General features: G+C 44.1%; 1 long non-coding RNA gene across 1 annotated transcript in view; it reads right to left on the bottom strand.

Annotated features, from left to right (window-relative positions):
- LOC138065804 (uncharacterized) overlaps positions 1–3,566 on the bottom strand; it is a 6,448-nt gene extending 2,882 nt beyond the window's left edge. The window contains exons 1-3 of the long non-coding RNA XR_011138872.1: positions 3,382–3,566; positions 1,463–1,849; positions 1–311 (exon numbers count right to left, since the gene is read on the bottom strand). The exon at positions 1–311 is cut by the window's left edge and continues 2,882 nt beyond it. This is a non-coding gene — a long non-coding RNA (uncharacterized lncRNA). The remainder of the gene's footprint in view (positions 312–1,462; positions 1,850–3,381) is intronic.
- Between the last annotated feature and the right edge of the window lie 6,358 nt (positions 3,567–9,924).

The following is a 9,924-nucleotide window of genomic DNA, read 5'->3' as shown; positions in this document are numbered from 1 at the left end:
AATCAGGAAGACAACAGAAAGCAATGTCTGGAAGAGGCTGAGAGTGGTACAAATTTGCTAGATCTCCAAGGGGCTGATAAGGCCACGTGTTGAGCTCATCTTTTTTTAGCCGTGAGGTTGCAAGTAAAAGTGTTTGTAACTCCAGAAAAAGAAGTCATGTTTTTTGTCTTTGCTGTCCTTTTCTCTCTCCCTGTGCTTATGTGCGTCTTCAAGTGAGCAGAGTGTAGTCCAAAAATGAGTAGCAACAACAGATCCAGTCCATCTCAATGAGCTTCTCTCTTTCCCCAAAAACAGCTACTGCTGTTGTGAACCTAAATAAAGGGAGGGAAACATTGCTATAAAAACTGTTGACAGCTAAGGGGAGAGGAATAATGGATGCTTTTAAAAAGGAAAGTCTTACTTAATGCTTTATTTTTCAAGTGCTTAAACTGTTTTCCTCCTTTTTGTGTATCTTTAATTAAAGGTTAAAAGACTTCTACTGGTGATTGTTTGCCATGGTAACCAAGGAGGCTGAGGTCTCTGAATTCAAAACCCCAAACCTTTTTTAAGTGTTTACTGTTGCACAGTGTTGGGGTCATGTTAGCATCTCTGACTGGCTGAGCCTACTTCTTCTCCTGCAGTGAACCTGGCTGTACCCAAACTGCCAGGCTCGTGGACTGGAGAGGGACAGTCCTCTCACCTCCACCCTCCCCTTTGACTCTGACCCTTTCCTCTCACTTCTCTTCAGCATACTTGAAACCAAATGTTTCAGTCTGAATTAAATACATTTTTCATTATGAAACAAAACTGTGTCTTTACAGTTTGTCAGCAAGAGAAACAAAACCTAACCAAACTCATATCTATTCCAACCGAGGTGATGTTTTCTTTTTTCCTGCCAAACCAAACAGCACTTATTCATACCCTGCTGCTATTTTTAAGAGTGGGGCCCAGCTGTATGTCAGTCAGGGGCACCACTAAGACTTTAACAGCGGAATACACATCATCGTATTTTCTAGTTAGTTTAGAGAAATGACTGTCAAAGTGATTTTTGCAATGAGTGCTGTCTGTGTGGATGCACGTGTGTGTATTTATTACACTAGTCACCTCAGCTACTAGAATGACTTGCAGTTAAGATTGTAGTAGTACCTGAAATGTCACATTGTTTGTCTCTATTCTGAAATGGACACTGCCTAACCAGATAAGGCAAAGAAAGACATATAGGGCATGACCAGACTTATCCTTATAGCCATGTTAGAATGGCTAAAAATGTTGCCACACCTCAGCGGAGAGATATCTTTTAGCTGAGGCAGAGTCACTGGTCATATGCAAGCCCTTGGTCTGTTGTACTGCAAAGTAAAACGAGTTTCAGACATGGAAGAAACTAACCCATTTCACTTTGCATTTGCAATAGACCAAGAGTACATGCCCATGCAGTTCTCACATCTTCATTAACAGACAATAATCTCCAACTACAGTGACATACATTTGTTAAAACTATTGTAGCATGACATCAAGCATGATCTGAATGTAGCTAGCCCAAGGTGCAAGCAAAGCAATTAGCATAGGAGTATCCACATAGCTGATGTATTATTGCATCGGTTTTGCTTGTAGTCATAGCCTTCAGTTGATGTAACTTTATATGTGATGTCAAGTGAAACACAGAGCCAGGATCTGCTCCTCCAGCAGGATGTGTGCAGGTGGAAGTGTACAGATCACAATGCGAGGCATCAATGCTCCTCCTCTCTTTGCATCTCCTTCTCATCCTCCACTGCTATTTCACCAGCAGAACAATATTTTTCTTTGTTTCCAGGGTCCTTTCCTTCGTACTCCATAAATGTACAATTAGATTCATTAATGTAAGTGCATAAATCTGTGAAATTAGAAAAAAGCAGCATAAATAGCATCAACAGTGGACTGTTGAGATAGATATAAGATATAGCCAAGCCATCTAACTTACCCTTTTGCTCTTCTAAACTAACATAGATGGTCAAACTGTGGCAAAAAAAAAAAAAAGAAAAAAAAAACAACAACTGTGGATCTTTGTCATGGGACTCACTGAAATCAACAGAATGAAAAAAAATTAAAAATAGGTTTCTATGTAGCTGACTGTCCTGGGGAAGGAAAGGCAGTGACCATGTGACCATACAAAGGCTTTGAAGGAAAAAGTATAGGAGCGAAAGTATTTCAAAAATTACTCTTGCCACAAATGTTTTCACATTAAACGTAAACTGTAGAGAAGAGAACAAGATTATCTGCTTTCAATATCAGCGGACTTACTAATTTGGAAAGATTCTCAGCTGTCAGAGCCTGGAAAAGCTTCTGTGGAGCTATGCGGAAGTACCCAAGCCAAAGGTTTGACCATTATTTTGGAAAGAAATACTTAAGGCAACTTAAGTGCTACTTCAGGCTACTGCGCTGGTTTTGGATGAGACACAAACCTCTTTTAAATATTTTTTTCAAATAAAAAGAATTATCTTATCAGTTCCTTAAACACGCGTTCTGCAGGGCTCTATGGTCAGCTTCTTTTTTTTTTTAAATAATTATTTAAATACTTGCTATCTTTTATAATCCTTTTAATTTGTATGTCACAGTATAAAGCTTTCTGTGGTTGCAGAAGTCTGTATTGAATGTCAGTGGTACTCTCTGAAAACACCTGACTAAGTAGGAAACATCTAACCCTTGGGAGTTATTGACTGCTGCCTCCAAGGGCGTAATTAGCAAGTGGCAGAACTTGCCATGTGGGTCATGTTTTACAAGATCCCACAGTATCGGTATTGATTATGATTAGATTAGATTAGTTTGATGGTAAACGCTTATTTAAGTTATATGATTTTCAGACAAATACTGAGTATCCTGTGTCATCAGCACCACCAAGCACACTTTTAATAGGCAAACACTTTAAAATGATGGTTATAATCATCATATGTACCTTGAGGCACGTTTGTATGCAACAGACTGAGTATGGAAGAGAAAAGTCAGATTCCTGTGTTTAACACCTACAAACTGAAGGCACAAATGAGTTCAACGCACTGAGGTAATTTTACACTAACAAAAACAGCTTGGGGAAAGTCATTTTCTGTGCATGCCTGCCAGCCAATGGCACGTATATGCAAGATGGCAGCAGATAGAATCAGGCTGGCATGCCGTGCGTTACTGCCTTGACGCTGATGCTAAGAAGAGTTTTATGAACTTGCACAAGGGAGAATTTTATTTTTCAGTTCCTCAAAATATGTAGGTGTTCTTTTCAGTCATGTAAACTTCATGTATCTCTCAGAAAATTTCCGTTTTTTTCAACAAAGACTGAAGAAGCCAAGATGGTTCTGCTGCCCAAGCCTCATTGTCCATTGCCCTGTAGACATGCCAGAGCATCTGAGATATCTGCAGATATGACAAAGCACCTACCAGAGACTATGCCTTGGTAAAGTTGTAGCTGAAGGGAATCCTGAAATAGCTTAAATATCTCCTGATGCCTAAGTTAGGCAGCTGAATCACACACTTTTTTATCTTCATGTGGCACTTGAATTTTTCAATGTCTTCTGATCCCTTTTTTTTTCTCCCCTTACTTATTTCTAGTTCCTCAGTAACAAGTGGAAAAAGTCTAAAAGGAGGAGAGGGAAAGGAGAAAAAAAATACGGAACATTTTTTAATTTTAAAAAGTCCAAGCAAAAAGGAATCAGAACGTTAAAGAACTTTACAGCAAAGTGCTTTTCTTGGTCTAGAGTGATTTGTAGTTCTGTGTTTTGTCCTTTTTTTCAGCTTTACCTGCAAACGCCTGAAAACCCGCCACCTCACCTGTAAATGCTCTTTTCGCAAGTATAAAAAGTTTGTAGCTTGACTCAAAAGCATCATTGTGCCACAGGGGATCAGACAGTGGAAACAGTGCAGTGAAGCTTCTTACAATGTAAACCAAGGTTAGAGCCTCCTGTGTGGTCTGGAACACAAGTTAGAGGGCCATGAACTGTGATCCTGTTGCTGACCTCTTGAATGGCCTGAGTCGTTCCAGTTTGTCTTCACTGGGGTAAAGGGAGAAAATAATGAACCCCAGCACAGTGTCACGAGGAGTCATAATTACGTAATAACATATACATCATAATTACATGTCCTCTTATATGCTCTCAAGAATCATTCCAAAGCTTCATCTGAAAACTGGCAAATGAGCATAGAAAATGAGAGTAGAAATTGCCCTTCTAGCAGGAAAGACAGCAGATCCTTAGACTGTGAAGTCTGTGGGTGTTTGTGTGTGCATGTGTGCAGCAGAAGAAGAAGCAGTAATTTACTACTTTCCAAAAAGCAGCAGATGGATCTAACTGTCTTAATATTGGAAGTGCTTGGTCCTATAGCTGTTACTGAATTAAAGTTCTCTTTTCAGCCATGGTTCAATGAGATGTTATGACCCCAACCAGAACTGCACCTGGGTGTAGCTCTGGGGAGCAGCAGAGCTCTGCAGCAGCATATCTGTGGGTCGTCACTGGCCAAGGACTGTGACTTTCTTCCTAGGAAAGCTCCAAGGGAAATTCCCATGCTGCCTTGAGAAATCAGATCGTGAAAAAGAAAGAGAAGCTGGGTTCCCAGCAGCCAGGACCCCTTTCAAACCCAGGCACATCCTGAAAAAGTACAGGCTCCGGAAAGCAGATATATGCAGTTCTCTCAGATAAGGAAAGCTGCATTGTGAAACTTCTGTTGCTGCTTTCATATTTCAGAGCCTTTTAATTTTTTTCTTCCTCTGAGTTTTTATCTTCTCCTGGGTACTCGGCACTGCCAAGTCTTAGGTGCTCCACCATGAGGGTGGCTGAGCATTGATGGTGACACCATCACCTGGATAAACATAACAGCAAGGGCCCTCCTTTGCCTTTCAAACAGCCCAACACATGACTGTCTACTGAGTGGGTAGCAACTGAAATGGTCCTAGTGATGACAGAGGCTGGCAAAGTAAGGCTTTGTGATCCTGGTGCAGATGACAGGCCAGCTGCCAATGGCAGCACAGCAACCTCATCAGCTTTGAAGATCCTGGTAGGTGAGAAAAAGCAGGACGTTTTACACTCATCTCTGTGACCATTACCTTCCTCACTCTGAAAGCCCACCGGTGACCCTCCAGTTCTGTTGCCCAGCTTTTACAGATACATGGATCAAGACAGAGCAGAGTGGGCAACTGTTTTTCTTCCTCAGCACTGAAATTTTCAGGCAGTGTGGCCAGTTGGGCCTGCTGTAATTCCACCTCTGCCAGTGCCCTCTCTTGCTGTGTGGAGCCTGGGATGAAGCAGGAGATACCTGGTCCCAGCTATGCTGTCATCTGTGCAGCTGCAGCCAGGCATGGACTGCTGCTACTGCTCAGGGGAGAGGAAAAATGACACAGCCACTCTTCATCAGCATCTTTGTGGTGTCGACTGGAATCCTCCGCACATATTCTACCAGGCAAATTATCAAAGCAGAGCTGTGTGCTTCAGCAGACTCTCCAGTATCCTTGGGTGATAACGTTTGGTTGTTTTCACAGATTTTCCTTGAGCCAAGTTTACAAACTTGGAGAAACAAGCTAGGAGAAAACACAAATCAAAGCGCAACAGAAGGATTCTCTCTCCCCCAGCTCTGCTGCAACCAACAGACTACACTGAAGGCAACATGCTTTCACTCTTGGCTTTCCCTGAGAACTCTCTCCGCTCCCGAACCCTGCTAACATGCGTTTTTCTCCCCAGCAGCAGTGGGATCCCGGTTCTCTTTCTTCACAGTCTCTTGCTGCCACTTGTCTCCTGCAGCCAAAACTGGCCCCACTGCTGAGATCTGCTCTGCTCAGAATTAGGGATCCAAGCATCAGCCCTGGAAGTTTATGCTGGGGCAATTCAACAGGTTATATTAAAAGAAGCAGCTCCGCACCATCCACAGCACCTCTCATGTAACAGTCACCTACTCTACTGCACGGATGGCAGAAGAGGAAGATGTGTCTATTCCTTGCTGCAGTAGCCCACAGTCAAGGTACTAACCTGTGCATCCCCCTCTCAGCTGCTGCTCACCTGTGGAGGCAATACTATCCAGCAATCTCTTGAGGCAGGTGATCTCAGAAATCATCCTCATGTGATTTGTCAGGGCTTTGTGAGCCCTTGGAGCCAGCCTACACAGCCCCACTGTGGGCTGGCTGGTCATAAGATGGCCACTAGTAGAGCTGGCACAGCACTCACGCAACGGAGATGAGTTGAAATGAGGGACCATGAACACATGATCGTAAACTCTTCACGGCAGGGCGAGTCTCTCATTCCTAGGACAAGGACTAGCTGGCCCCTTTTGGCACTCCCAAAACATAACTGTTTATTAATAATAATAATATGGTAGAAAGAGCCGAAGAGAGCAGACCCTATGAAACAGAGCAACAGTTACCTGACAACTGAACCCTAGCAGCAGCAACAATAAACACAGTACAAGTAGAAATTATCAAAGACAACTTGAGAGGAAACCACAAGAAATGGCAGTTGAGCCTTATTAGTGCTATAAATCATAGAACTGGTTTCAGTTCCTGCAGCTCCTCACAAGCCGTATGACGCTGTCTCTTGCACAGCAAGCAATAGGGGTCTGCACAGCCTGGAGGCACAAAACAAAGCAGGCGGTGGAAAGCACCGCTTTTTACCAAAGTAATTCTTAATTTAATTGTAAATCAAAGGTGGGGGGCTTCTATTGCTGTCTGTGAGCGATGAAGAGCAGAGCGAGACATGTGTGAGGTGGGAGAAACATGGACTTTCTGAGGTCTGGAAACTTCTTTAAATGCATGTTTCAGGCAGCGCATTCTCACAAGGCTATCCCCTTATTTATTTATTTATTTAAAGATTTACCACCTCTGTGCTCTGTGCTTGCCTGGTTGTCTTTAAGCCCATCATACATCTTGAGCATTTTTCTTCTCCAGAGGTGATTTTGACAACAGGAGCTACAATGTTCGATTCCTCCTCTGACTGCCCTATGAAGTGAAGGGGGTGGAGGGAAAGGTTAGCTCGTTTCACCTCTAATTTTAACAGTGCTGGAAGCTTCTTGAAGGACACGATCGTTTTTTCCTGGGACGCTCCCAGCCCCAGCCATTGATGTGCATCATTGATTATTCTTCTTTTCCTGCATAGAAAATTCATTCTAAACTGAATATAGAGATTTTCTCAGCAGGACTGTAGACTCACCAATAACCACTGTTATCCACCTTGTTCAGAGAAGCAATGAACCTAGGAATTAATAATAATCATTACTTATTTTTAGTATTATTTAAGGGCCAGCAATGTGCTCAGCTTAGTAAGAGACCCAAAACGGGGACAGTCATGGCCTCAAGACAAATGCTCTCACCCTGGAAATATCTACCATCAGGGAAAATTCTGACTGCCAGGAGTATCTCCAGAGATTTTAAAGGGAGTTGCCAACCCAAAAAGAAAGCCCAAGCATTAAATTGTCTGTAAAGCACCCCTAAGCAACAGCACCCTGATCAGTATGATGCCCTTATGCACTCCTGCATTGCAAGGAATGCCTGATAATGATGTAACAGCTGTAGGTAGCACAGCATGGAACAGCAACCACAGTGACAAAGACAGCATGCTCTAACAAGTCCAAAGGAGGAAAAAGTGGGGTTCTGCGACTTACTGTTTTTGCTTTAAGTTTGAATTATTGATTATCTTCTCCCGGCCAGCAAGATGAGAGTTGCACCATCAAGACTGCTTGGGTTCTTAAAAACCATCTCACATGAAATACAGTAAAAGCTGTTCACACCCTCAGGCTCAGGACTGGGACTGGCACTGCACATTAGGGAAGGAAGCACCACCAGCACAGAAGGCTGATTATGAAAGGCCCATGCAGACACTGCAGTACACTCTGGCTTGCTTGTGTCCTCTGCATATCTGAAATGTCTAGTAAATGACTGACTTTTGGTGGAAAAATGATAAACACTATTTTAGCCCCATTCTGTGTTATTTCTCTGCACCAGCACTCACATTGCATTCAGATTCTCTCAGCCCATTGAGCTGTGCTTTGCAGTTGCACAAGCTAAGACGAGAATGCCTTGGTGTTTGCAACCCACTGCACAACCCGTTTAGTCCTTGATGCAGCCACTTCAGTTAGAGGCATCTTAAAAAGACTAAGTGTAACCCACTCTTCTAGTCAGACAGGGAAGTCATAGGTTCTGTGTTGCCAGCAGCTACCCAGAGAGAAGGGCAAGGCCTAGATGGACTGTTTCCAGATCACAGGTACCGGGGCTGGGGCAGAAGCAGAAGACGAGTTTTTCACAGTTCTGAGTGTTAAGCAACCAGCAGCAAACGATTCTTGTAGAGACGCTTCTCCGCACTGAGCTGCAGGAGCCAGTTTGGTCTGTGTGCTTGTGAAAGGCCAGGAAGTGGAAGATTTGCAGCCTGGCCCTGGCAGGCAGCAGTGGCTGACACTACCGTCTGGTATTCATAGCCTAAGCCACCCCCTGCCAGACAAAGCTGTCCAGCCTCCTCTGCCTCCTGCCAGTAGTTCTCATGCTGAGGTCTTCTTCCTCTTTGGCTTCATGAGAACTGATCTCACACACACACTATTTTTGTTTTCCTGGTTAATTTTGATCCTGATTTGTTCCCTGATTCAGGTCACTGTGTAGCCATACGTGATCTTGCATCAAACAGGTGAGGGAGCACTAGGAAGCAGGATAAGGCGACCAGCAGGAGAACCTTCTTCCTCTTACTACAGCATCTGCTTGTTGCCGCAGTGGCTTTTGGTTTTTGTTTGGGTTTCTCAAAGGGGAACTCTCATTCAGCCCTATCCTCTGTGCTTATGGCTCCAACACGTTCTCAAAGATCTTGTGCTCCTCAGTAAGGAATGCTCATCTGAGCCTGTAACAGATATGGAACTACCACAGCCTTTCCTAACGCACTTTTGTCTTATGGACAACCTCATAAAAGACTTAAGGCATACAGCATGAGCTCTACTGTCTTGCTGGGCACACACCCCGTGCAGACTCTGGTGCCTTGCCAGCTTTCTGGGTGTAAAGGTAATCTATCCTGTTGTCTTGAGTTCAGGACAGCCTGGACTTCGTGCAGTTGTGCTTGAAATGACTGTGAAGCTAAAGCTTGATCTATTGCTACCTTGCTCAAGGAACAGGGCTGTGTGTCAGCTTCTATAAATAAGCAGATCACACCAAGAATTACCCCAAAAGCACATCGCTTCCTTCTCATCAGACCAGAACAAGCTCGTGAAGCTCTGAAATACAGCTACTTCTTCCACCATGGGGCAACATCACCATCTGATCCCTCCAGCCCCCAGCCTGGAGGCAGCTCTGTGCCAGGACAGCTGCCAGCAGCCTGTGGGAACACTCCAGAGGGGAGGGACCATCTAGCCAGCTTCCCTTGTCTGTAGTCACGTGCTGTTTTGCAAGGGTCAGGGAGAGGATGGCAGAGGGAGCCTTTGTGGCAGTCGCCAGTGGCTGAAGTATCCTGTTGCAAGAGAAATGTCCCCTCAGGACAGAGGAAGTCGCCCTCTGCTCTCCCGCACAAGAGTTCCATTTGCTGTGTTTCTGATGGGGGTTGATATGTCACCTCCTAACACAGTGATTGTGATCTGCCAACAATTGCATTACCTGTCTGAGAATGAGTCAGAAGTACAGGAAGTGAGGAGAGGTATGAGCAGGTGAAAGAGGAGGGCTTTCAGCCCCCTCAGATAGGCTGGTTGCTGGAAAGGAAGGATTAAGAAGCAACGTCGAGTAGCCCTGGACCAAGCAGACCCTTAGTCCATAATCCCAGGGTCCTTTCCATTCTCCATTCAGTAGAATGAAAGTATCCACAGCACCAAGGATTTTTTAAAAAAATTAATCTGTAGGAATCTTCAGTAACTCACTTCAAACTTTCAAGCCTTTCTCCTGTATCTCATCAGCACTTAAAAAGAAAAGGGGAGGGGGAATGTTTTGTTTAACAGTGAGAGCACAGACTAAGAGTCTGGGATACTGGGTTGTACCTGTGACAT

This window comes from Struthio camelus, chromosome 1, assembly GCF_040807025.1.
Source record: "Struthio camelus isolate bStrCam1 chromosome 1, bStrCam1.hap1, whole genome shotgun sequence".
Classification (NCBI taxonomy): Eukaryota; Metazoa; Chordata; class Aves; order Struthioniformes; family Struthionidae; genus Struthio; species Struthio camelus.
Note: the sequence above shows the minus strand (reverse complement) of the source record. Positions and strands in the feature narration are given on the sequence as shown.